Source organism: Sander vitreus, chromosome 5, assembly GCF_031162955.1.
Source record: "Sander vitreus isolate 19-12246 chromosome 5, sanVit1, whole genome shotgun sequence".
NCBI lineage: Eukaryota > Metazoa > Chordata > Actinopteri > Perciformes > Percidae > Sander > Sander vitreus.
Window position 1 is genome coordinate 5,581,860 of NC_135859.1, and position 26,013 is coordinate 5,607,872.

The following is a 26,013-nucleotide window of genomic DNA, read 5'->3' on the forward strand; positions in this document are numbered from 1 at the left end:
TTACTGTGGTCTTGTAATACCGTTGCCTACGAAGAAGTTTCTTTTGTTGGGTAAAGGAATATCTCTAAGAGTAATCTTCCTTTTCCCTCTGTTGTTGAAACTGTGTAGAGACATGGTAAAATGGAAAATACAGTAGAGGACTGTGTTGTATGGTGTAATGGCAGCGTCACTTGCTCCATGACAGTTATAGTGGATTAAATCTCTACTACAAGTTTGGGTAACAGCCCTAGAGGCCAGACAAGGAGACTAGACAGACTCTTATTTCAGTTGTTGGCAAGCTGAGAGGCCTTGACCCAAATTTAATATGTTCGCCCAAAGGACATGTACATACTTAGTATGAGGAGGATGTTTGCTGCGCACCTTAACAGTAAAAGAGAACAAAGAATAAATTATAAAGTGAAGTCTAGCCTTGTCTGTAATCGGACATGTGAACTAAAGGGGCAAAGATGACAGGTTATTTAAGTTCAAGGACAGTTAAGTACGATGCGGGCAGGCAGCAAAGATATCAATCCACTTTGAGAGTGGCTCATAAATGCAACCCAAAGGACCTATGAGTCTGATGAGGTTGATGGAAGGGTCAGAGCGAGTGAATTGCAACACCCCATTGGTTGAACATTAAGGTCGTGAGGTGGACCTTGGTAGAATCAGATTGTCAAGGATGAGAGATGCCGGTGGCAACGTTCAATAAAACATGAGCACAATCTTCTCACCAGAAGTAAAAGTGCTCGGCAGTTCAACTCCAGGCAGCCCAAAACAGATTTCCCCTGTGAGCCAAAAACACTGCAGCTGCTCATTCACCACGGCTGGCAATTCAAGCTGCCTTCAAATCGACAGTCGTTGCCAGAAATAGTGCTGAAAATTGGTCAAATATCACACAGTATCTGACCTCTGACAAAGCTTATCTTGCACAAGAAAACGTATGGAGCTGAAATGATAGTGTCTGTCTGCTCCAGCTCCTCTTTCTGCCTCATTAGTTGCTGATATTGGATAGGTTATCTCAGCTTACAGCACATTTTAAGATTGTAGCCAGCTCACCTTATCCTGAAAACGCTGCAGCGGAAAGGTTACATTTTTGTGAGAATATCACACCTGAAACTCCTTTTGAATATGATTAAATGTCTGCCTGCTGCTTCCCCTATATGTCTCCTGTGTAGCAATGGAAGGTGTGTCAACGATGGCTACATCCTGAGTTTGTTCCATTGCTGAAGGCTGCCTGCTATAGGGCATGAAATGAGGAGACAGATGATAAGCGTCTCCCTCACGCTCTGGGGAACACAGTCAGCCATGATGGAAGGAATCATGACGGGCAGGAATCTCAGAGTCAGATAAGTATATACACCACATGATGCATTCACAAACACAATATGGTCTGCAATCGAACATGTTCATTGGGTTCTTGCAGTCCTGGATGCATGGAATTTCTGAAGTCTTATTATGTATCAAGAATATGCACAGTATGGATGCAATTTGTTGTCTGTTGTCATTTACTGGGAGCTACTCTTTAATTAATGCTGAAAAAAAAAAACAGCATTCAGTTTTGCAATTTCTGTACACAAACAGAAACAGCAGCCTAAGTAGTAAAGCGGTAAGTAGTGCAGACTGTAAACATCAAACTTCCAAGTCTTCCCCTTCAGCATTCTTAAAGACTCTCTGCAAGACCTGAGGGGCTCTACATCTTAAGCCCAATTTCCCTTTCACTGATAGAGTGCCAAGTTCCAGGAATTACCTGGCAAACTGCGATCAGGTCCAGAGGATTAACAGCAATATTCTCTTCCAAAAGTCAGACTGTGTTCTTTTTTTTTTTTTTTTCATCTCCAGAGGGCGGTTTAGGAAAAGGCCAATGAGTTGATGTCAGAGCTCAACTTTAATTTATGTATATTTCTTTTCGTGCAAGCTCACAACAGCATGACTTGTAGGCTGAGCAGTTAGCCAGCCATGTTATTAGATTTTTTTTTTTTTTTTTTTTACCAGAGAGGATGGTGCACACATGAGGAGTTTTAGGGCAGGCAACATGTCAATCTAACAGCAGGTGAATGGAAAAATACGGCACTGTATGTAATCATGTTATGTCATAGAAATGGTCAGGTGAATGTCTAAATATTCAATTAGGAATCAGAAGTGCAGCTGTGCTGCCATCTAGTGCTTTAAGGCAGCACCTCGCTGCTTGTTGGGCAGCTTCAAATGGGATGTAAAATGAATTCAGCTCTGGACTGTATTCATTTTCTTTTCATTTATCTGCTGTGAAGCAGTGTGTGTGCGTGCGCGTGCGTGTGTGTGTGTGTGTGCGTGTGTGTGTGTGCATTTTTTCAGAGCATTTTACAGTGCCAGGAGTGCACACGTCTCTAGCAAGGGTAATCCCAGAGGGAATCAAAGCCACAGTCCTGGCAGCGTTATTGCCATGCTCTATCCATTTACCTTCACAGTGCATTTATGTACCCATATGTTTGACATTGATGGTTTGCAGTTCACCCACATTACAAAAAATAAATTAAATTAAATGAAAAAATCTGACATACCTCTAGTGCTATCTAGCCATGCAGATACTGTTGTTTGGGGTTTTATTTGCCTCGTTTTTCAGATATTAGTCTCTGAGATTCTTGGCACATCCCCAATACATGAATATTACATTTAAAAAAATTGAACTACTTTCTACTGAAGAAATACTTCCTATGAACTGAAATAAATCCACAGGGTGTTCCGTGGATATTCAGTAATAGGGCATTTTCTGGATAGACAAGTTACTGCAGACTTTTTTTGTGGTTTGGTTTGACTGCCACAAATGAAGTTAGCTTGACCTCCATTGTATTGCGATGGTGAAATTAATCTCAAAACCTGGGCAAAACACTATGTGAATGGCTGCATACGGGTCATACCTGAGAAAACATAATTTTTTTTCTATTTTGAGTGAACCAACCCTTTAAAGAAATACATTAGGCACTAATTAGTGTGTTGGTCAACAAACAAGCAAATCTCCCTCTAACTGATATCTTAATCTATGTTTATATGTTAGCATACCCTATGTGATCTACAAGCATTGTCCCAAAAGTGGAAACTCAATGTGTATTCTTACTTGCTTAACATCCTCATAACTTTAACGTCCATTTGCGAAATACTTGTTATTCCTATGGTCTAAGACAGTCCAAAAAATATTAGTTAACATAAACAACACTCCCAAATCCAAAAATGAGTGTGCTCAAATTTTTGATGATCATGTATAAAGAACTGCTCCATAGACAATGAATTGTTATAGATGGCACTGAGAGCCCCCAGGGGAATGTTCTGAGTATATGGGAACATGTTCTGTTTTAAAACTGAGAATACTACAATAGAATAAAGATCATTTGGGTATTAAAAAAAAAAAAAAGAAAACTAAAAAAAATCAGTCTCCCATTCATTGTCTATGGAGCAGCTCCAATACTTGATGACATCACAAGTTTGTGACTTACTTCTCTGGTTTCTGGCTTTAAAAGAGAGATAGTTCATGTTCCCAAATATTGATTGAACTTTCCTCGGCTATGGAAATAATATGGAATATGGATTTTTTTTAATTTAGGTAGCGTTCCCCTTTCATCTCACTTAACAAGATGACATCAACAGAACTAGAAACTAGCTGTGTCGTTAGCAGTTATGGTGGTAGAATTAGAAGTAGAACAACTAGTCCTTTATTGGACCTACAGCAGCAAATCCGTTTGTCACTTCAGGTGATACAGACGTCACCTCGAGTTTTGTTATTGCTCTGCTGTCCTCCACAGACATGCATACCGTGAGTCTGCCCTGTGATTGACTGTGTATGCAGCAGGATGAGCCACACCAGGACAGAGCCACTTATCACTCCGGGAGCAATGGATGACCGAGGAACAGAGATGCAGCCTGGGCCGCACACTGTGTCATCTGTCAGCCGGCCGCGTAGGTGAACCGGAGGATGAGAGGAGATGAGCAGAGCTGAGATTTAGAGCCTGGCCTTTCTCACATTATCTCCCCTCACACCATTGCTCATGTTGTGAAACTTCCTGGAGCTAAGAGCCACTGGAACACATTTTTACACCCGGGGGAATAAAAGAACAGCTGAAGGATGACGGGAAGCATGCAACGTGGTTGTGGTTGTATTTCTGATGTGAATTTGACTCCAAATCACTGTATTCATCAAGTACAATGCGGGTCGGGGAATTTGTCTTGTCAGCACTGATGCAAGGACATATCGACAACTCTGCACCAGTGCCAGCTAGACAAAGATCAGTACAGAGAGGGGGGTTACGGTTTGATTACAAAACTTCTACATCACGCAGATAGTTTTTGCTGCAGATGTTTAGAATAGCTGTGTTTGAGCCAATGGATGATCCGACGGGATTAAAAAATGCATTGTACAATTAAACTAACTCCTTTATCCCACGTCTGCATCAAAATAAATGTACACATGATCAATGACCCAGCCAAAGCCCATCATACATTAAAAAAGCTCTGTCAATAATTGTCTGCATGTGCAGTTCAGTCAACTGTTCAATCTGCCGTGTGTGAGGTACAAGCCAAGCAGGCAGACACAGCTTTCCATCCGGGAAGAGCACAGGGAGGAATGGTGCATTCAGTGGAGCTGACAGGTACCTACCTCTGATTCAATGTGATTTATTTCCACACAGAGCTCGGACGTGGCCAGTGCATCGGCAGGTCAATTTGGTTTGGGTTGAAAAAGAGTTGTCTGATTGATAGAGTGAGGGCCAGCCATGTTCTCTACGCTCGGCTCCCCCTCAATCAGGGCCCCTGCTTTGGCCGATTAATCCTCGGCACACAGAGTAGAGGCTCTTCCAGGGAGGTGTGTGTGTGTGTGTGTGTGTGTGTGTGTGTGTTTGGGTAAGCCTCCATCTCTGACCTAAGACTGCCTCCTCCTGGAAGCAAGCTGTCATGGATCATGTTGGCATGGGTGCCTTCCCATGATATAAAGCCAAGAAAAGTCCTCTATTACCTGCTATAATCATAAACGTTGGTGTCACCACTAGATGGCAATATCAGCTAAAATAAATGTGGTCATTTTTTAAATGACAGTAAAACTGATTAGTTAAATCATGCTCTGTCTTTATGAATTTAATGTGACTGTATGTTCAATTACATTTTATTTATAGTGTCAAACAGAAGTTATCTCAGGGCACTTTACATATATTAAATACTGAGGAATTTATACTTCTGCATCATTGAGAGCACCCTGACGGGGAACATCACTGCCTGGTACGGACACAGCACCGAACAGGGCCACAAGGCTGAACATGCAATAGGCGGTGACCTACCCTGCCTAAAGGACATTTACACCAGGCACTACAAGAAAAAGGCTAGGAGAATCTTTAAATATCCAAAGGTCTAGAACTCTAATATTCACAGAGACACAACACTCCCCCATTAACAGGTAGAAACCTTGAGCAGAACCAGACGGCTCTGGGTGGGCCATCTTCCTCGACCGGTTATGTAAAGCCTGGATGACAACATTTAAGAGAAAAACATTGAAGTTGTTCCCCACAGCCTTTGCTTCAGACATAGTGCTACAGTCCTGTCAGACGAACTCATGTAGGCTACTCCTTCATTGGCCCCACCTACCATGTTCATTTGAAATGATTTTAAATGGGAAATTATATTTCTTTTCATAGTTGTTTTATTCCCCTAAATCCCTGCTTCCGCAAGACTACTCCATAGTCAAATGAAGAAGAGCAAAGAGCTGCAGACTCGCAGCTTTATCAGTCACAACAGCACAGCCAGCCTGCTCCCTGTAGTTTCACTTCAATCCCACTCTCCTGGTGCTTTCTCTCAGTGCTCACCCTGTGCCTGGCTGTGTTGGATGAGACTTAGATGAGGGCCCCTCACATCTTCAAGGCTCTGTGCGGTCAAAGTGTTGCCTGACGTCCCACTGACCCAGCTCACCTCTGAGTATCTGTCCAAGGCCTCCCCTTTTTGCCTGAAACCCACCAACGGCTTTTTATCCCTTTATCCAGGCATGAGATCAGAATTCCAGATCAGGATTAGGGTCAGTGTCTGGATCAGTTGTATCAGATATCTATTGAAGCATATCTATCCATCCCTCTTTCTCTTCTCTGGCTTTGCTGGTCCACCAAAAAAAAGACGTTTTATCTTGTGTACCCTTTCTCCTCTCTCCTGGAGATGAGTGACACATCAGAGATAGCCTTCAACTAATCTGATCCTTTATGCTCAGTGAAAGTAAGTTGCGAGCCTGTACCCCTTTTTTTTCGCACTTTATTTGTTGTCGTTTGAAATCATATTTAATGTCATGCTCGACGTCAGATGGGAGCTCTGTGCCTTTTTAAAATTCACTCAGCCAGGGATGTGCCCCTCAGGAACAGAAGAAACTTAAACATCAAAGCGAGACAAGAATTCTTCCAGTCAAACTGTTGGTTATTGTTTGAGTTGCTCCAGGAAATGGTTGATGAATGCATTGGCAGCGTGCCTGTCAAACCGGCATTGTTTTATGGTTTTGAAAGCTTCCCACACTGCTGTCATTAAACAACACTGGACTCCAGACAGCAGGGAATGATGCATGCAAGGCCACCATGAATAAAATGAAACGTTCTCCTATCTATCTCAGGAGCATCCATAAGAACAACTTCACAGGTTCATCTGACTACTGATACACTACGAAGCTGAAGATCTGACTTTTTGTCTTTTTTTTGGGGGGTTTCTGCTTTGCTTTATCATTTGAGCTCAATTGTGGTCACTCACATTGTGCACTTATCTGCTGTGTTGGCTAATTTGTCCAGCAGGTGGTGGTGGAGAGCTGGTGTTCCCACAGACAAGCACTCAAATGAAGTTGGAGACTGTGTGTGTGTGTGTGTGTGTGTGTGTGTGTGTGTGTGTGTGTGTGTGTGTGTGTGTGTAGAAGAGGGAACTATCCCCAGAGTTTTACCTGACCTCCCATTCCCCTCTGCCACACACACCTTGTCAGCAGGTTGGGCCTTATCTCTCTCCCACTGAACTGAGCCATTGAGCGCACACTTGACCTTGTCATTATCTTGTACCTTGCTTTGTTTCTACCCTCCTTTCTCCCTTTTGTGTGTTTCCTGACTTTCCCTTTCCACACTATTTGAACAAAGATAAGGGCAGAGTCTATTTACACTCCCCCCATCACACACACACACACACACACACACACACACACACACATACACTCTCTCTCTCTCTCTCTCGCTCTCTCTCTCTTCATTTTTTCTCGCTCCTTTGTTTGTGAAAGAAGCCTTGTGTATATTACAAAGAGAGGCCCTGACCATGACCTTCCATGGCGGTTTGAGGTATACTACTCAACAACACAAAATCTTTCTCTCATTTGCAATAAAAAGGAAGGATCCTACTTTTTATTCTGAATACAAAGCATATTTAATGTTGCATATGTTCCTGTTAAACATTATTAGAAAGATTACGTACAAAGAACTAACTTGGACAGCAGGAAGAGGAGGAACACCTTAATCTCACCAATTGTGTGCAGCATAAAGCCCAAATAAAGAGGCAAAAGTAATTTGAAGAGCACCGTGTATCAGACGTGAGAGTGCTAGATACTACTACTAGGTAGAATTGTAAATAATGTGCCCAAAACTTCCATTAAATGAATAGTTTTTGACAAATACTCTTATTCACTTTCTTGCCAAGAGTTTGATGAGAATCATCAAGGCAGGCCTGCTTGGTTCTTACGGGGAATACATTACTGTATTGTGTGAACAGTTAACTTCATTTAATATTGTATGTGACGTTTTCTTTTGTGGGGTGCGGGAAAGTTCCTTCCCCATACTATTTTGCAGAGCCAACGTTGCTGCTTAGCGCTGCCTAAGACAATTGTGATTAGTTTAAAGAAATACAAGCAACCCAGAGTGATTTTTTCTTCAATCCCAGAATGTATGTGTGGAGTAGTCAGACCTTACTCAACAGCGCTGTGAAGATAGGTGTGGCAATGCGAAACTATGTGCAGGACAATTTCTTAGCCATACCTTCTGACAGAGCCAGGCTAGCTGTTTCCCCCTGTCTTTAAGTTAAAGGAACACGCCGACTTATTGGGACTTTAGCTTATTCACCGTATGCCCCAGAGTTAGATAAGTCCATACATACCCTTCTCATCTCCGTGCGTGTCGTAACTCTGTCTGACGCACCCACAGCTAGCCTAGCTTAGCACAGATGCTGGAGGTAACCGGCTCCATCTAGCCTACTGCTCCCAATAAGTGACAAAATAACGCCAACATGTTCCTATTTACATGTTGTGATTTGTAGAGTCACAGCGTGTACAAATAACAAGGTCACATGAGACACAGCCGTCTTCTAACCGTTTACATAAGTACTAATTATCAGAAGGCGAAGCACTGCTACTTCTGCTACTTGGGCGGAGTGATTTGCTCGCAGCACCTGAGAAGCCCCGTGGTGAGGAGCAGAGAGTTCGCCTGGAGTTCGCTGAGAGTTGGAGTAATATCACTCCGCCCAAGTAGCAGAAGTAGCAGTGCTTCGCCTTCTGAGAATTAGTTCCCAGTATGTGTACGGTTAGAAGATGGCCGTGTCTCATGTGACCTTGTTATTTGTACACATGTAAATAGGAAAATGTTGGCGTTATTTTGCCAGTTACCTCCAGGATCTGTGCTAAGCTAGGCTAGCGGTGAGTGTGTCAGACAGAGTTACAACACGCACAGAGATAAGAAGGGTATGTATGGACTTATCTAACTTTGGGAGATACGGTGAATAAGCTAAAGTCCCAGTAAGTCAGTGTGTTCCTTTAAGCTAAGCTAACAGTCTCCTGGCTGTAGCTTCATATTTGATAGACAGATATGAGAGTGAAAGCAGGATTCAGAAGAAACCTATAAGCGTATTTCCCACAATGTTTAGTATACAACTATTAGTTTAATAGATAAGATATAGTATTACTGTAACAGGAATGCTGTGTAATGATTTAAGGTAGGCCATAGTTCATATACATTGCTTTAGTATATGCATATGTAGTCTGGATCAACAGGAGTACATGTCCAGGATAATTACCTGACATCCGGCGCGTGTGTTGCCGTTCTCAAACTCCATTCTCTTCGGGAAACAACAAACCTCTGAACTAGCGAGCTACACGCTGAAAATGGCAAGTTTTGAAGAAAATTTGGATCATGGAACAAGGCACGTCTGCTTGGTTCTTTCGGGGAATTATTGTAAAGATTTATATATTATAGCTCACGTTACTGTTTTGTGTGAACAGTTAACTTCATTCAATATGTGGCGTTTTATTTTGCAGGGTGCAAATGTTGCACCAGAGACCTGGAGATAGGTCTGGCAATGCGAGACTAATGCATATGTAATATATGTATCTGTGTGTACATGTGTCTATTAGAGACTTTTGTCCTGATAGGTTTAACTAACCAGCGTATCCAGAGGGAAACATACATTTTCAAGAACAGATAATTACAGTAGAGGTTAAAATATCACATCTAGATGATAATGCAGCAAGCAATTGATGCATTTTATTCAGCAGTCCCACAATTTTCATTGTGTGCTAGTTTGATATACAGAGCAGAAGATATTGCTCAAATTGTTGTCCCTTTACATTTTTGCCACTATTCTTCTGACATGAAATGAACGAAGGAAAACTGTGATGGTGTTTAGGAGCTCATTCTCACCCTAACCAAGGGATGTAGTTGAGTTTCGATGTTGCTTTTGGAATTACAATATGCATATGCCTCCCATAAAGAAAGCCTCAATATATCTGTCCATCAAAAGGTTCACTGACAGCATGAGGAGAGATGTTGCTTGCCTTTGATTCTAATGCTAAGAGCATAATTTATGTAAGATGTTTGAATGGCTTTTGAGTAAGAATAGATTAAAGGCAGTTTCATGCTTGAGGAGCCAGAAAAAAGTGCTGCAAAGCACTGTTTTTAAAACTCCTGGGGCTGCAAGAGGGTTGATGAACAGGACGAGTGCAAATGGTAATTAGCTCAAGCCATTTATTGGGCTAACAAAACAGTGTGCCAATCACGGCCATCCCTTGAGTTTTCCTCTCTTTTCTGCAAATATGAAAGACCTTGTCCCACAAGTGACTTCAAAGGTGGCAGCGGCAGGCCCCATACCAGACCATGGCGTCTCCCTGAGCCCTTCCCCTGCACACATCAAACCCCAGCTGACAAAAGCAGCTCTAGGTGGCATAATGAGATGCATCACTCTCAACTATGTGTGAAGTGTGACATTCTCTGTCTTCTTGTGTCTTGTGTTGACACTGTGTGTGAGGAGTTGACCGGACAATCCAGACAGCCCCCGCTCCTTGGACACTAGCCACTGAGGGCAGTATCAAAGCCCTGCGAGTTCCTGAGGTCAACAGTCAGGGCCGTGTACACACACACACACACACACACACACACACACACACACGCAGTTTTGGTGCAGCCCTCCCCCTCGTAGCTTCCTCAAGATTGTTTCTTCTGTGTCCAGAAAGGAAGACCTGCAGACCAAAACATCAACTGATATCTCAATTCTCATGAATCCTTCTTGGGAGGCTGTGCCGGTCAACTGCAAAGCCATTTTAGGGTCTATGTTTCACGCACATGTGCAACCTATCAGATAGGAGATACTGGAAGGCATGCTCCTGCCTTGTAAATGACTCTCTGGTATTTTTGGAGGTGATGAAGGCCATTATCAGTGGATTAACAGAAACTAAGATGGTGGGGGCTCTCCCTCGCCTTTATCCCATGTATTTCCCTTGTCCACTGGACAGCAGATAATATCCCTTGGAGAGACAGAAACTATGCAACCACGCGCTGCACCTCTCATATGACCATAATGCCAGAGCCAAAAGTAAAAGGCAAGTTCAGTAAACTGCGTAAAGCTGATCCATGCTCCAATCCACAGACAGATTTTCACTAAAATACAGAAAAATCTGGGCTCAGAATCCTCCAGAGGCACATAAAGTAGCATTCATCATATCACAACACAGCCAAAAAACAAAGACTGGTTTCGGCATTCACACACATACACACAACAGCTGCATTCATATTCACCCCCCCCCCCTCCCCAGCCATTCATCCCGATTCATGGCGTAATACAATTGGACAGGTGGATTGATAATCTAATATGGCTTAGTTTTTTTTTTATCCTATTCCCCTCACTTTTCAAATAGTTTACTTGGAGCCCGAGGGTGTGAGCCATCCGGTTTTCTATGGCCGCCGAATTACCTCAGAGCGCTCAGTGCCTAGCTCGCTGCCAGAGAGGGAGGCGAGTATTGTTTTCATGACAGAGATCAATGGCTGGGTGAATGTGCTTTAATTCTGCAGGAGCTCCTCTCCCAGGCTAATAAATGCAAGCCTCCCTGCTGACTGGGCTGTCGTGCTGAGCCCAGCGGGGGTCAGGCTTTTTGTGTTCCTGTGCCCAAATTATGGAACCATCAATACGCTCCCTGGAACCAGTCAATAGAAGCCCGCTTTGTGGCCGAGGGGAGACCAACTTCAAGGGTGATCAAAAAAAAAAAAAAAGGAAAGAAAAAAAAGCCTGCGCTTTGACACATTTATCAAATAAGATCAGGATCAGAACGCACAGATATATTATACATTTAAGAATTCAGAATGGCTATAACTTGTGCAACAGATAGTGGATGTGTCTCACCAAAGGGATGCATCCAGCCAAACCTGTTTACACTTTGTTAATAATTTACATGTTGCAAATTATTTTGCAGCATGAGGCAGGCGGTCCATGTAGTTGTTTTCTGAAAGTCTATGAGGGGATAAAGTGGAGGTAATAGTTATGATAGTGGCAATAACATTGATATTACAGATACTATCAAAGAAAATTGAGCTAAAATTTAAAAAAAAAGATTAAATGTAAAGATTCTTTACATTTTGCAAGCACCGTTACTAAAATCCATTTTCGAACATGGGTTTGCTTTTGAGGATACCTGAAACACCACTTTCCTACAAAATACTACATTTGTGTTGCCTGAACCAAGGGTTGTGACACACCTTTTTTTTTAAAACACATAGGCGATGAAAACTGTTGTTATGCATGAGTTTGTTTCCATACTGCCTCACTGCTGCTTGTAGCATCAAGTGAATTATTAAGTATCCAGCTTCAAAAAGCTTGTAAAACTCTGTCCTCCTCAAAACCTCAAACTTTTTTCTTCCCCTCTCCACTTTCCTCTCCCCCTTTTATTTTTGTTGGCTTCTCAAACATCAAGTTGTCTCCGGATTTTCAAACGGGCTGAAAAATAAGAGTTTCCCCAGCTTGCAAGCACATTCAAAGGGCGCGTTCCTCAGATGTGCCACCTTGCAGCGTGGTGGTGGCTGTGCAGGAACAGGATCATTCAGATATGCTAATGGATCAGCGGGGTAGCTCCAAGCGCGGCTTACCCCGCTTTAAAAGACAGCTGCCTTCTCTCTTTCTTTTCATGCCCTACTCTCAGCCTGCCTCTCTCTTTTCCACTCTACATTGATAGCAGGTTGAAATTTAATAACCATTACATTTCTCCTAATTAGACAGATAGAGCAATTAGCCGGGGTGCATGTAAATCCAGGTTGTGAAATATGTCGGACAAAGAGAGTTCAGAGGATGAGTTTGGGCAGTCGTTGAACGCAGCTGAGTCGGTACAGTGTAATGATATCATGCTCAATGCGGAGAGCTGCAGATAATAGAGCCAGTGCCCACTGGCCCTCCCCTTGGTAAAGTGGCCCTCTGTGTCAGTGCCTGTGTATGAGCCGTTGGCTCTGCCGCCGAAGCCCCAGTCCCACACTCTCCTGGGCTATCTATTCTCTCCAGCCAGAGTCATGCTGCGCAGGAATCCTGGGTGATTGGGTTTCTTTCACGGGCCTTATAGTCAGTCATAAATCGGAGGGGATCCTGCCCGGCCCCTCGCTCTCGCCCCTAACCCTGGCTCCAGCTGGCAGGGGACGATTGTTGGAGAGCCGAGGTCATTGCGGGGTCGCTCTCTGTGGCGCTTCTTAACTCCCCTTGCCTATTTTTTTTTCTACCCCTCCTCTCCACTGTCTCCCCCCCACCCCTTTTTTTCTCTGTCTCCCGGCTGAGGTTGCTAGGGCTTGGTATTTGCTTTTTAAGACCATGTTGTAATTACAGAGGAGCTCTACTCCCCTTGCTGCCTCTGGCTCCCTCTCCTCTTTTTTATCACTGCTGATTGGTGGTAAGAAGCTATACTGGGGCCATCTCACCCCCCCCCCACAACAGGCTTTTGTGCTGCCTCTTCCCTGGGCACACACAGAACTGATTCATTCACATCTCCTAACCTTTACAGAAGTAGAAAAAGACCAGGGTGGCCTCCTCACACCAATCAGACAGCAACAAGAGGAGTGGAGGTGGGAGTCACCTAGAGAGAGGGAATTGGTGCAGGACTCCCAGCATTTATACGTGGAAACAACAGTACCTGCTAAACAAACTGTAGAAAATCAGGTATTATCAGTAGTACTGCAGCTGAAGCCTAATCGTAGTGGTAGTCGACATGGTGTTTTGATACAAATCTACCGTGTCTCAGAATCTGCGTGGACAATTCTAATTGCAAAACAATAAAAACCTATTCACTTGGTCAACAAAACAGGTTGCCACAGGCTCAGGCCACATTTCTTTATGGCCGCTTGGTGTTTTTGTAGCAAGAGTCTGTGTTTGCTGTTTTAGCAGCACTACACCACAGAGAACATCAGACGCAGCCCTGAAATGTCTTTTCTGTGGGATCGCACCCCTCTGCCAACATCTGTGACCATAAACCAAGATCAGAAAGTGATAGTGAAAACAATACTGCAATGACAACAAACAATCATGCCATTGGACAACAAGTGGAGGAGGAGTCGCCTGGAAACACAGTTTGGCCAGGGGGGGTCCTCACAACGAAGAGGGCAGTTACTAAACTTCTCTAGTGCTGGCTCTTTTGTAGGTCTTGAATTTAATCTCTTTTGTAATAAAATAAGATAAAGATAAGATAGATTTTATTGTCCCGAAGGAAATTTTTCTTGGACAAACAAACAATATCTGCTGTTTAAAGAATACAACACAACATAGTGCATATACATACATACACACATACATTATGTACACAGACACAGATTGTTGCAACACTCTGCATGGACATGCTCATGTTGCATGCAGAGACTGCCACTAGCCAACAAAAGTTTACACAGCCCGTTGTTCAACAAATCGTAATAGTTGTCATAATATGTGTAGTAAGGGTAGCCTGCCAACATAAAATCCTGGTAAAAGAAAAGTAAAAATGTACATGTGTGTGTTTCAGGGGTTAGGCTGGCTTGCCAGTCAGGGCTTTGATGGACAGGGGGACAAATGAGTTCTTAAAGCGGCTGAGTCTGCACCGAGGGACTCTGAAGCGTCTGCCTGAAGGGAGAAGCTGGTACTCATTGTGGAGGACGTGGGTGGGGTCTGGAATTATCTTCGGGGCCTGCCTGAGGATAGTATTGTCAAAGACAGCCTGGAGTTATATAATCATATATACTGTATAACAAAAACAGCTTTAGGTACGAACTGCAACAATTTTGGGATAAGAAAGAACTAAAGTAATTTACTGTAGCTGCTTCTCAAAACAGTCCTGGGCCTACGAGACAGAGGCCTAAGGTGCAGCAGCCAGTCATAAATACACTGTACGTATACGCATTAAAACACAGTCTGGAACTAAATGATTATATCTGCATCACAAATCCTTTAAAGTGAGTAAAGCATATGATGCTATGCAGAGGCTTGTCTTTCTCCTAACACACTTCAAAACACACTGAACCAAAATATCACAAAAATGCGTACAGTGTGCGGCTATAGAAGCATGGCTTGCCTTTTATGTGTATGGAAAAGTGCCACAAACTAGACATTGTTCCCTATGAAATAGGATACAGACTTGGAAGAGTCATTGTTCTATTTCAGTTTGCTTGAATCTCCTCTGTTGCATGCTGGCTCGTTGCTCCACCGTTCTGACTTCTGACAAACAGCATCTGCACAAGGGACGCCACTTCCTCCCACGAGACAGATGGGAACAAACCCAGTATAATCACTTCAAATAAACAGGATGCCATTAATTGTTTGCCCCATCCATTGAAGTATGTCCCTTGGTATTCAATGAGAACTTGATTAATCATTTTAATGGTTTGACTTATTGGATGCCAATGAGGAGAGATAAAATGTCTGGCAAGGAACAAATGACTGGTTGAAGCCCACATTACCCTGCAGAGGCCAGGCTTAAGACAGCTAATCCATTTCTACTGTGCCTTAAACCTGCATTCTATCTGAATTCCAGCAGGGGGAGACACGTGCGGTTGCAAAAGGAGTTTGGTTTCTGTAGAAGTCTATGAGAAAGTGACCCACTTCTCACTTGATTTATTACCTCAGTAAACATCTTCATAATGAGTTGATGGTATGGTGAAAGTGTGTAACGTAACGTAGAGTGTAAGCAGCTCGTCCCTCACTCCTCCCTCTCGGCTAAAATCGTCACATCCGCAACCAGGATGGCTGCGCCCGTAACGGCAAACTCGACGACTCATAGCAGATCTCCACATACCAATGGGTGACGTCACACATGCTCTGTTCATTAATATTATACAGTCTATGCTCGGAACCCATCGGCTATCGTCTGGCGACCTGACCCCAGACACCAGCGCCGCCAACCGCCAGCATCCACCAGCACAGCCAAGCCAAGCCCTCAGCGTGCTGCCGTGGCTATACAGCTACAGTTAGCGGTTAGCCTGCGCACTAACCACTTAAGCAACAAGTAAAGCTTTCTGTCCATCAGGAAACTACAGAGTCGGGGCGTCCTCTTGCTCACCCGGTAGAGTGTGCGCCCCATGTAGGCTGAGTCCTAGGCAGCGGCCCAGGTTGGAATCCGACCTGCAGCCCTTTGCTGCGTGTCCTCTCCTCACTCTCTTCCAACTTTCCTGTCCATCTGCACTATCTAATAAAAACAAATTTAAATTCAAAAAAAGAGGCAGAACTAAAACCAAAAAACATTTTCTCCACAAGATATAATCCAGTTTCACCTAAATCAGTGGTAGTGCCGTAAAGTGCACCTGCGATCGGGGCGTGCAGAATGACGGAGGCACCATTCTCCCTATTACAAGTGTGTAGCATAAAAAATTATTTTAAGGGAAAATAGTTATGCAATGTTGCTTTAAAATCAGGAAGGTTTAACTTCTAATGGCAGTTACGGTAGTAGATGTTAATTTAACTCAGAATATAGAAGGTGAACCGCATTTGAATTTTTTCTGAGAAGAAGAAGAAATGCTGCATGAGAGATTGAAATGACTGACAGAAGCTAGTGGAACACAGGCTAGTCTGACTTCAGCTCTCCTTACTATGTGTGAACATGATATGCAAAGTAAAATGATACATTAAAATGCGTGGAAGGATGCCAAAAAAGAAACGTTATCTTACTTCTGAGCTAAAACAACAGTGTCAAACTTTACATCTCACACAATGGACTGTACTGCACTCAGGAATGACAGATATCACTCACACATATCAGATGTCAACACTGAGCCAAATGTCAACAGGCATAAACAAACACCTCCAGACAGCGGAGCAAACAATCATTAGAGAGGGAGCAAACAGAACGAGTCTTTGCTGAACTTCCTCCCGGTGTTGTCGGGCCTGTCTGCTTTGACGTTGTCACAGCGGCAGGTTAACAGCCCGGCCGTGGTCAGATCACAAGGGCTGTGACGGCTGGATGAAAGGGCTTCACCAAAAGGTGCTAATGGAAACGTCCTGAACCTGAAACACCAGCCTCTCTGTCAAAACCACAGAGTAGAGGAGGTGAGAGAGTGAGGGGGAGAAACAGACACAGATACGTAGAGAGGCTACACTTGTTTGTCCAGACAGAGAGGGTCATGGTGGTGACAGCATGTCCTATTCTTTATGGCTAGAGGATAGGGGACAAGGGTGTCAGTCGTCACCAAGGAGAAGAGCTGGGGGGTTTGAGGGTGAGGTGGGGTGGGGGGGGGGGCACCAACAAGGTTGTGTCAGCTCCCAGAGGACAGTGGGCCAGTCGATGCCGGTGTCCTCTTTCACTCCTGCTGACCTGTTTTCACTACAGTGGGCTGTCCTCTGTCACCCTGTTTAGAGACAGACAGCTAACACTGGTGCTCACTCTGAACCCAGACTGTCAACAGCACTTGACACTCAAGACGGTACTTAAGACACAGAAGTTTTGTTTACTCTCCTTTTGGTCTTCCTGTCAGATGAATGAAAGCACAGATCTTCTCAACATCTGTAGTGGGGATGAAAAAGTATAATAATTGGATGCAACCATTAAAAAGGCGGCTGTCCTTGTGAAGTTCACACAGAGTGCGTCCTTTTTGTAGTAACACCTTTTAGATGATTAAGGAGGGATTTAGAAGTTAGATGGGTTGTTACAGCAAATAGAAGTTACAACTTGCACAAACAGACACAAACACATCTCAATTGTGAAATGTTGTCTATTACGTAACAACATCACACCAATTAAAATGCATCAACCTTAGAGGTGTGTTAAGTTCCAGTTAGGTTTTCCATGTTGTTCTGACTAAACACAGTGAATTTTGGATGCAGCACGATTGCGCAAACAGACTTGAAATGGCTCTGGGCGCCACAAACTGAAGCCAAGACATGCATGTGAGTTGAAAATGTATCAACCTCATGAGAAAATATAGGCTTATTTAGAGAATAGATGTACGGTAGGGCTGCCCCCCAGAAAGACGAAGATACAAATCATCAATCAAACCCCTCAGTCGAGCAGTCTTTTTTGTTTTGTTTTGTTTTTGTCAGTCAGTGTCTCGTGCACTTCTGGGGACATCTTCTTCAGTCTTCAGAAGTAGCTGCAGAGTGAGTTGTCCTTGCTTTCCAGTAGGCCTACAGGCAGCTCGGACGCAGGGTGAGTCTGAGTGAGACAGGCTTCGATCGGTCAGGCTCTGAGATAACGATATCTTCTGCCTGCTGCTTAGAAGTGGCGAATTTACAGCTCACAGCAACTTACAGTAATATGATTTAGTCTCTAGCTTTTGTTAGTGCCGGCAAAAATCTTTGGTGCACATTTCCGATCTGTCGTAGTTAGCACGCATGTTGGCTTGGCTTGTTTACTGTATTACGTGAACGTTGCTGTCACCCTGAACGTCCCGCCAAACCCTGTTAAAAAATCTTTCAGTTCAATAAAGTTTGATAGTCTATATGGAAAAAAAAAGGTATGAAAATTTGTATTGAACAGCTAAATCTGCTTCATGGTCAGTCGGAATACACCTTTAGTCAAATAAACTAATAAATAAATAGAGAAAGGGTTCATGTTTCAAACAAACTTACTTAAACATACTTCATGCAACACTTTTGTATAAAGTGATTACATGAAGTATACTGACCCAACAGGCACACTCCACACACACACACACACACACACACACACACACACACACACACACACACACACACACACACACGTGTGATACAAGCCCTCTGTGATTGCACAACGGACGTTCAATAATATCTAAAAGTTCTGCACTACAGCTTTGAAGGAATATTGTGACATTTTGGGAAATATGCTTATATACTTTCTTGCAGAAAGTTATATAAAAAGATACCTGTCTTTATGGTAAATAATACCATATATATCTATAGCTAAGAGCAAGTCAGCTTGGCTTAGCTTAGCATAGCGACAACAAACAGGTGTAGACATCTGGCCTTTGAACGGAGCCATTCCCCCTCTTTGCTCTAACTTTTGCTGTAACTAAGCTAATGGGCTGCTGGCTGTAGTCTTATATTTACGGGACGGATATAAGAATTGGTATCCATCTTAAGTCTTATCAAGAAAACGTATTATCCATTTATTTCTTGCTTTAAGTCGGTACAGTGACAGCCACAGTATGGATTGTTAAGCTAAGACACTGAGCGAAGATTCCAGTGAAAATTTGCTTCAGTCTGAACACACCTCACAAAAAAGAAAACTTCTTGACTGGGTTCCCATGATTGTTTGTAATGAGAAACTTTGTTTTAAATGAAATAATGATGACTTTAAAGGCAGACAAAGAACTGCTGTAAGCTTTTGTCCACGAATGTTTTCACTAACGAGCTTAAGAGCTCAAACCTGGCCTGAGTCTGTCACAGCCAATCTGCACCGGGCTCTTGTACATCGTAACAACAGCCATCTTTGAACATTCAGTGTGCACTTTGTCTTTGCTTGAGTCCCTGGCTTCTTATCGGAGACACCCCCAATAAACCTGCTTTCAAATCCCTCCACTAAAGCCTCCACATCAACAACCTTTCCCGTGACACGAGACAGCAGTGGTCTTGTCTACACAAACTATGAAGCAGAAAATGAAATGTGTGATAGAAAGACATCAATGCATATTGTTTTAATGTGTTGTTTATAATAATTTATAATATAATAATATAATATTACAAACAGCCCTTCCCCAAAGATACCAGCCTGTATACTTTGGAGATAAAACTGAAGCGTATCAAACAGGATGTATTACAGTTTTTTTCAACTGCCATAAAACACTTTTTTCAAAACACTACACACAATTCTCTATCTTAAGACACAGACATCTAACAGGAAGTGACTTGCTTTCCTTTTGTAAACACAAGCAATCAAAATGCTACACTTATTTACCAGGGCACACACACACACACCTCACATGTGCAAACACATTATGGCATAACTGAACACTAACCAATCACTGCTTCAGTATAGGCCTATACAGAAGTCAAAGGTCAGATTACCTGTTTTGAACAATGGATGGCAACAATATAGAGAGACAGGCAAGGGGGTAAGCTTCGCTTCAGAGCTCAAACCTCCTATGGCGCCATTTTGATGCTACCAAACGATCACCCGACGTTAGCATTCCATTGACTACCATTCATTTTGGCGCCACTTTGACAGCGAATAACTTTACATCTGAAGCGTTTAAAGACTTTTTTTGTCCATTGTATAAAATGTATAAAAGGCTCCATTACCTTGTATCTCACGTTATGGCTCCGTAGCATACGTTTTTGTAAAAATAGGCTAACGATTGTGTCTTACTGTCGCATAGCAGAGGAATTACCGTATAGTACAGGAGAAGCTCACAGGCAGTTTCGACTTACATTAGCTGTTTAAGTTTAATTACTAATGTTAACTAGCATTTTAGTTAGCAATAATTAGCCTGTGCCTATATCATCTCCTTACATATACCTACGCTCTCCGTCTCTGCAAGATTGGGAATGATTGAGATTTTTCTTGGCACAGCTACCAGAAGACTTACAACTTTCAGACAGGTTGCTCACGTCACATTTACGTCGTCTCTCCTAGTTGGAGGCTGCTCAGTAACGCTCAGACAGGGGACGACAACGAGGAGGAGGAGGAGGAGGAGGGAAGAAGAGGAAAGAGAGCCATCTCTGATGAGATCAGGGCCACACTTATTCATCATGTGATCAACCACAGATTGACCATGAGAGAAGCCCATCTTTAGTAGCTTTACAATGGCGTCCATACTGCATGCAACTATCTAATGACTATTTCAGCATTTCAAATCAATCAGACTTTGTTTTGCACAAAGTGCATACAACTGTAGTACATACTCTTAAAATGTAATGTTTTGTCCAATAAATATTTTCTGTTTTACTGTAACATTGCATTGTGGTTTACAGTGCACTTTTCAACCCCTCTCAGCAGATAACTTTCTCTCTAGAACATTGTAAATGTAGATATAAGCCTATCAAAGACAAAAGAGCTTTAGATTTAGAACAACAGTGTGTACATGGTATATCCAAACATTTACTATTATGAAAAAAGTGTTTGCCATTTGATGCAAATGCTTCATTTTGAAATGTGTTTATGGTATTTTGAATGCAGTGTTTCATTTTGAAGGAGATGTGAGGCATTTTGCATTGTGTGTGTGCAGTGTTGGGAATTGTGTGTAGAGTTTTGAAAAAAGGAGACATAGTTTTGAAAACGTGTGTAAGCAGTTAGAAAAAACTGTAAAAGGGCATGTCAGACAGTTTCAAACAGGACGAGTTTAGACTTTACTGTTGTAGTGGCTCTTTCTTTTGACAGTGTTAGATTATGTTGTAGGTTCCCCGTTCGATCAATTTCATTTATAGTATAAAATCATAACAAGAGTTATCTCGAGACACTCTACAGATAGAGTAGATCTAGACCACACTAACATTTACAAAGACCCAACAATTCCAGTAATTCCCACAAGAGCAAGCATTTTGTGAAACAGTGGCGAGGAAAAACTCCCTTTTAGGGAGAAACCTTGAGTGGTGAGTAAAACTCCCTTTTAAGGAGAAACCTCGGACAGACCCAGGCTCTTGGTGGGCGGTTGTCTGCCGGTGCCGGTTGGGGGTATAATGAACAGTGGCAGTTATAGTCACAATAAAGATAATGGAACTAAGACTAGAAATAGTAGCTGTTGTAGTAGTTCATGGCGAAGCAGGGCACTGCAGGGCATAGCAGGGTGTAGCAGGACATGGCATGACGTAGCAGGACATGGCACGACATAGCAGGGCGTAGCCGGGCGTAGCAGGGCACTGCAGGGCGTAGCTGGGCGTAGCAGGGCACTGCAGGGCACTGCAGGGCACTGCAGGGCGTAGCTGGACGAGGCAGGGCATAGCAGGGCGTAGCAGGGCATAGCAGGGCACTGCATGGCGAGGCAGGGCATAGCAGGGCGTAGAAGGGCAGTGATCACTCAGAAGGCACTGATGTGAAGTGGAATTGGTATTATGTTTAATATCAATGTCTGGGACATCTCTGGAACATCAAATGTGTGAAGGTCAAACAGCCATTGCACTTGCTAAGAGTGTGTGTGCGTGTGTGTGTGTGTGTGTGTGTGTGTGTGTGTGTGTGTGTGTGTGTGTGTGTGTGTGTGTGTGTGTGCGTGTGTGTGTGTGTGTGTGTGTGTGTGTGTGTGTGTGTGTGTCGGGGGGGAAGCCCATAGGCACATTCCATAACTGGGTTAACAACAGCTGTCTCTTTGACAAGGGCTTAAATGTGTGAAAAATATATATGTACTGCTACTATCTGCTGCTATTATTTCAAAGGCAATTTTTAAACAACAACACCCCTTTATTTTTCAGATTACGGCTCAATTTGTGTTGTGTGTTTTTTCAGTTTTTTGTCTGTAAATCATCCCACAATGGTATAACCTTTGAACTTCATAGGTTGTACCATTGTGGGTTAATTCTTCCCTCAAAAAATGGACCACAAGCTTGATCACGCAGCAACACCTATGTTCTGGGGAGGGAGAATGACAGGTTATTTAGTGCTGTTTTGATATTTGAGCCTGAGGAATGCCTACAGATACAGTGATCCCTCTGTCTGAAGAGAAAGCCTCACAGATGAGGTAAGACTGCTTACAGCTATGAAACAATATCTGAAACAGATTGAAAGACATTTTCCTCAACTTGATTCATGTTCCTTTCAGCTCGCTCAGGTGTTACACCTCACAACAGAGAGGTGAAGAGAGCATAAAAGATGTGCAAATGCACTCTTGCATTAGACACGGAAAACAAAGAGTAGTTCACATTTTGTCAGTTGTTGAAGGCTCCAGTGACAGACATTTGGGATTTCTGATCAGCTTTCCGACATCTTTTACTACATTGTTCTGCTGTAGATAAAGATTGATGTGCAAGACTGTGTGCAGATCTAACATGAGAATTACATCAGAAAGAAAAAAAAACACTCTTGGTCTGCAATGTGTGCAGACACTGATTGTTCCAGCTTGTCTTCATACCTGCTCAGTACACTATACACTGCAAGGCTTGTCAATCCCTCCCAGGACTTCAAACGCAGCGCTGAATCATTCACCTTCACCTTCACTCGTGCCTTCACACCTTGCCGGCAACCTGCAGCACAAGTAGAGCGATTGTAAATTGCCCATAATTACCGAGATTTGCTGTTGTGTTATCGTTGGAACATCACATTGGAGCTAGCTCTCTCTAATTAAAGCTGACATCTTTCCGATGTGCAGTTATCTGCTGTGCAGCACTGAGAAAACTTCATCTTTGCCGGATTCTTTGTTTTAGTGCTGAACATAAAAGCAAATAAGAAAGCGGGCCAGAGAAATGTCTGTGAAAGACGCTCTTCAAATGTTCTGGCAAATCTAAATAAACTTCAGAGAGATAGACTTCACATGTGGTTCCTTAAAAAAGAGATCCGTGCAACTGGATGAGAAGACAATGGCAAAACTTGGCTCTACGCGCCTGCTTCCATCCAGAGAATCACAGCTAATAACAACACAAGAAGACAATGCCGTTCCCATGCTTGCTGTTCATGCCACTCTCATGCTTGCCATTAGATGTTCTCATTATTCCTCCCTGTGTCTTAATGCAGAGTGAAAACAGACTTGGACGGCAATGAAAAGTTACCCAATCGCTTAGATGTCAAGCGCTGTGTGAAATCCATTTATCCCTGATCATTATGACAGTGTTTTTCTGTCTGTATCGATAGTCATTTCCTTTCTCCCCACAGCAGCCTTAGAATCTCCGACGCTGGCGCTGAGCACAGCACAGTCCCACGGAGTGCAAGGAAAGGAGGAAATCAATAGAGAAAATATTGCTGCAGGCTCACACATTTTTATCTTGCTTTGAACGAGTCAGCTTTAATTTAGCTTTGATCTCAATTTGCTGCTTTTGGGATAGCTTGGCTGCACATTGAACCAGGAGGAATAAGCTTCCACCAGGGCTTTCTTACAAAAGACCCTTTCAAAAGAGGCCTTTATTTTGCCTATATGCGTCAGTGTCCATTACTGGTTTGCAAGGAATAAAGATACACAAAATCAAAACAACTAATACTACAGGACTCGGAGACACATGGTGCACGTCTCATGCAGACAGTTTGCCAACTGCACTTTATCTATTCTAGTCAGGGAGTATTTACGGCCAAGCAGAGCAAATGTTGGACAATGTTAGCGAGGGGGCCACAATAAAGAGATCCTTAGTGTTGCTGTCAGAAAGGGCTCAGTGTTGTTTTGGGGTAACAGGTTGACATGATGCACAGCTGGCGTTGTTCTCACTGCTCTGCCACACCACTCTTCTCCCCTACACATCATTAGAGCTGACACACCAAAGGGTTAGCGATATTATAGCATCACCTCAGGTCTGCTAAAGATGTCTGCCCTTCCCTCATCCTTTTCCAAACCGGTGCATTCTTAGGGAGCGGAGTTGTTTGGGAATTTGTTTCTCTTTTATAAAGCAGAGACAAAAGGGTAGGATAAATGACCAGGCAGAGAAAAGACCAGCGCCTTGCTGGGGAGAAAGGGAAGGGTCTAATCTAATTTGGTTAGAGGAGGATGTGTGTGTGTGTGTGTGTGTGTGTGTGTGTGTGTGTGTGTGTGTGTGTGTGTGTGTGTGTGTGTGTGTGTGTGTGTGTGTGTGTGTGTGTGTGTGTGTGTGTGTGTGTGTGTGTGTGTGTGTGTGTGCGCACATGCATGGCTGCAATGCACAGTGTGAGGGGACTGTGGGAATGGAACAGGAGGACTGTGCTATTGAATGGAGCCTCCAGAGCCAGAAGCAGTGGGGAGTCTCCCCAGCCGCGCTGATTCCTAGGCCGGCCACTCAAAGAGGGATTAGACCAGAAGAAGGCCTTCCTGATTAGCAATTCACACTCAAGTGCCCCCACGAGGACCTCGGCTAATAATATTGCCATCAGCGTCCTTCACCGACCCAGGCAATAAAATAATTTTTACTTTTTTCCCCTCCTCCTTCGTCTTGAATGTCTACTAATCGCTCGCCATGTTTTAAAAGAACTTTGCAGAGCCAGCTCTCGCACGTCTCCGCTGGGTCTTATGGGACTTTCTAAAACAAAAAAATGTGTTTGACTGCAACTGTTTTTGGTTCATTGCTTCGTCTCAAGCCGCTGAACTCCAGCAATCCCCCTCCTCCTCCTCTTATCCTCCTCTTCCACCACTTCTTCCTCCCTTCCTCTTCTCTTTGCTGTTAAACGACCTCCACATGAAAGAGTATGATGTAAGAACACCCCACTAAACTAATATTGCTGTGTCAAAGCAGCTTCAACCCAGATGTCATTGGGCTTCATAACAAACAACATTCATCACAACACTGTTTATTGCAGATTGGCTGACAGCTTTCCCAGTCATATAACGGTCCATCATCCTTACAATTATACTAATCTACTCTATAAACACTTGAAAGGTTACAACGACGCAGTGACATCATCTTATCAACCACAAGACGCAATGAATGAGGTCAGATGGAACTCTACCCATAATAACGGCAGTGAAACAAAGCAGGTTTTAATACAGCAAAGTGAAAAGAAGAGTGAAAGAAATTAGTCCTCATTAATAAGTTACTTCATTGAACTTTCATTTAAACCATATGAGCAAAGAATACTGCAGCTTTGATGTTGACAGGGCTCTTCAATAATTAATTGCTTGATTCATATGCATTTCCTCAAAACGTCTGACCCTTTACTAAAACTGGCGCTCTTATTAAAGCCCCTGCATTTCAAACGGGACAGAAAAAATACCATGTGTGATATTAAACACAATTATCTCTGCTTGCCGTCGCAAAAAAGAAAGAAAAAAAAAGGTTTCTTTTAAACTGGGATAGGACTGAGTTTTGCTTTAATATTCGGATGCTTTCCCATCGCCCTTTTTTCTCCTTTTTTCGCACCAACCTCTTCACAAAATGTGGAGTGGCAATAAGAGAGAAAATAACAGATTATGTTGATAAATAGGATCATCCTGAGCTAAATGCTGAATGCGTGCGATCAGGAGGGAGAACAGGATCCTCGGACAATGTGCAGGGCATGTGGACAAATAGTCTCACCTCCAGCCGAGTGTGTTGTTTCTTCTCTTTGTGCCCTCTGAAAGAGAAGAGGAGGGCCTCGGTTAAGAAGATTATAGCCCTACCCCACCCGTACGTTTAATCAACATGCCCTTTCAGCGCCGACAACAATGCCAAACATGTCTAAAACGTCCCCCATCTCTCCCATAGCATACCTCACATGTTGGAACAGCATGCGAGGCATCTAACCACAGCAATTAAGAGAAAAAAAAACTACGACTACTCTTACTGATACGGAGTTGGTGTAAGCAGATCATGTTTTTCCCCTCAAAGAACTGATGG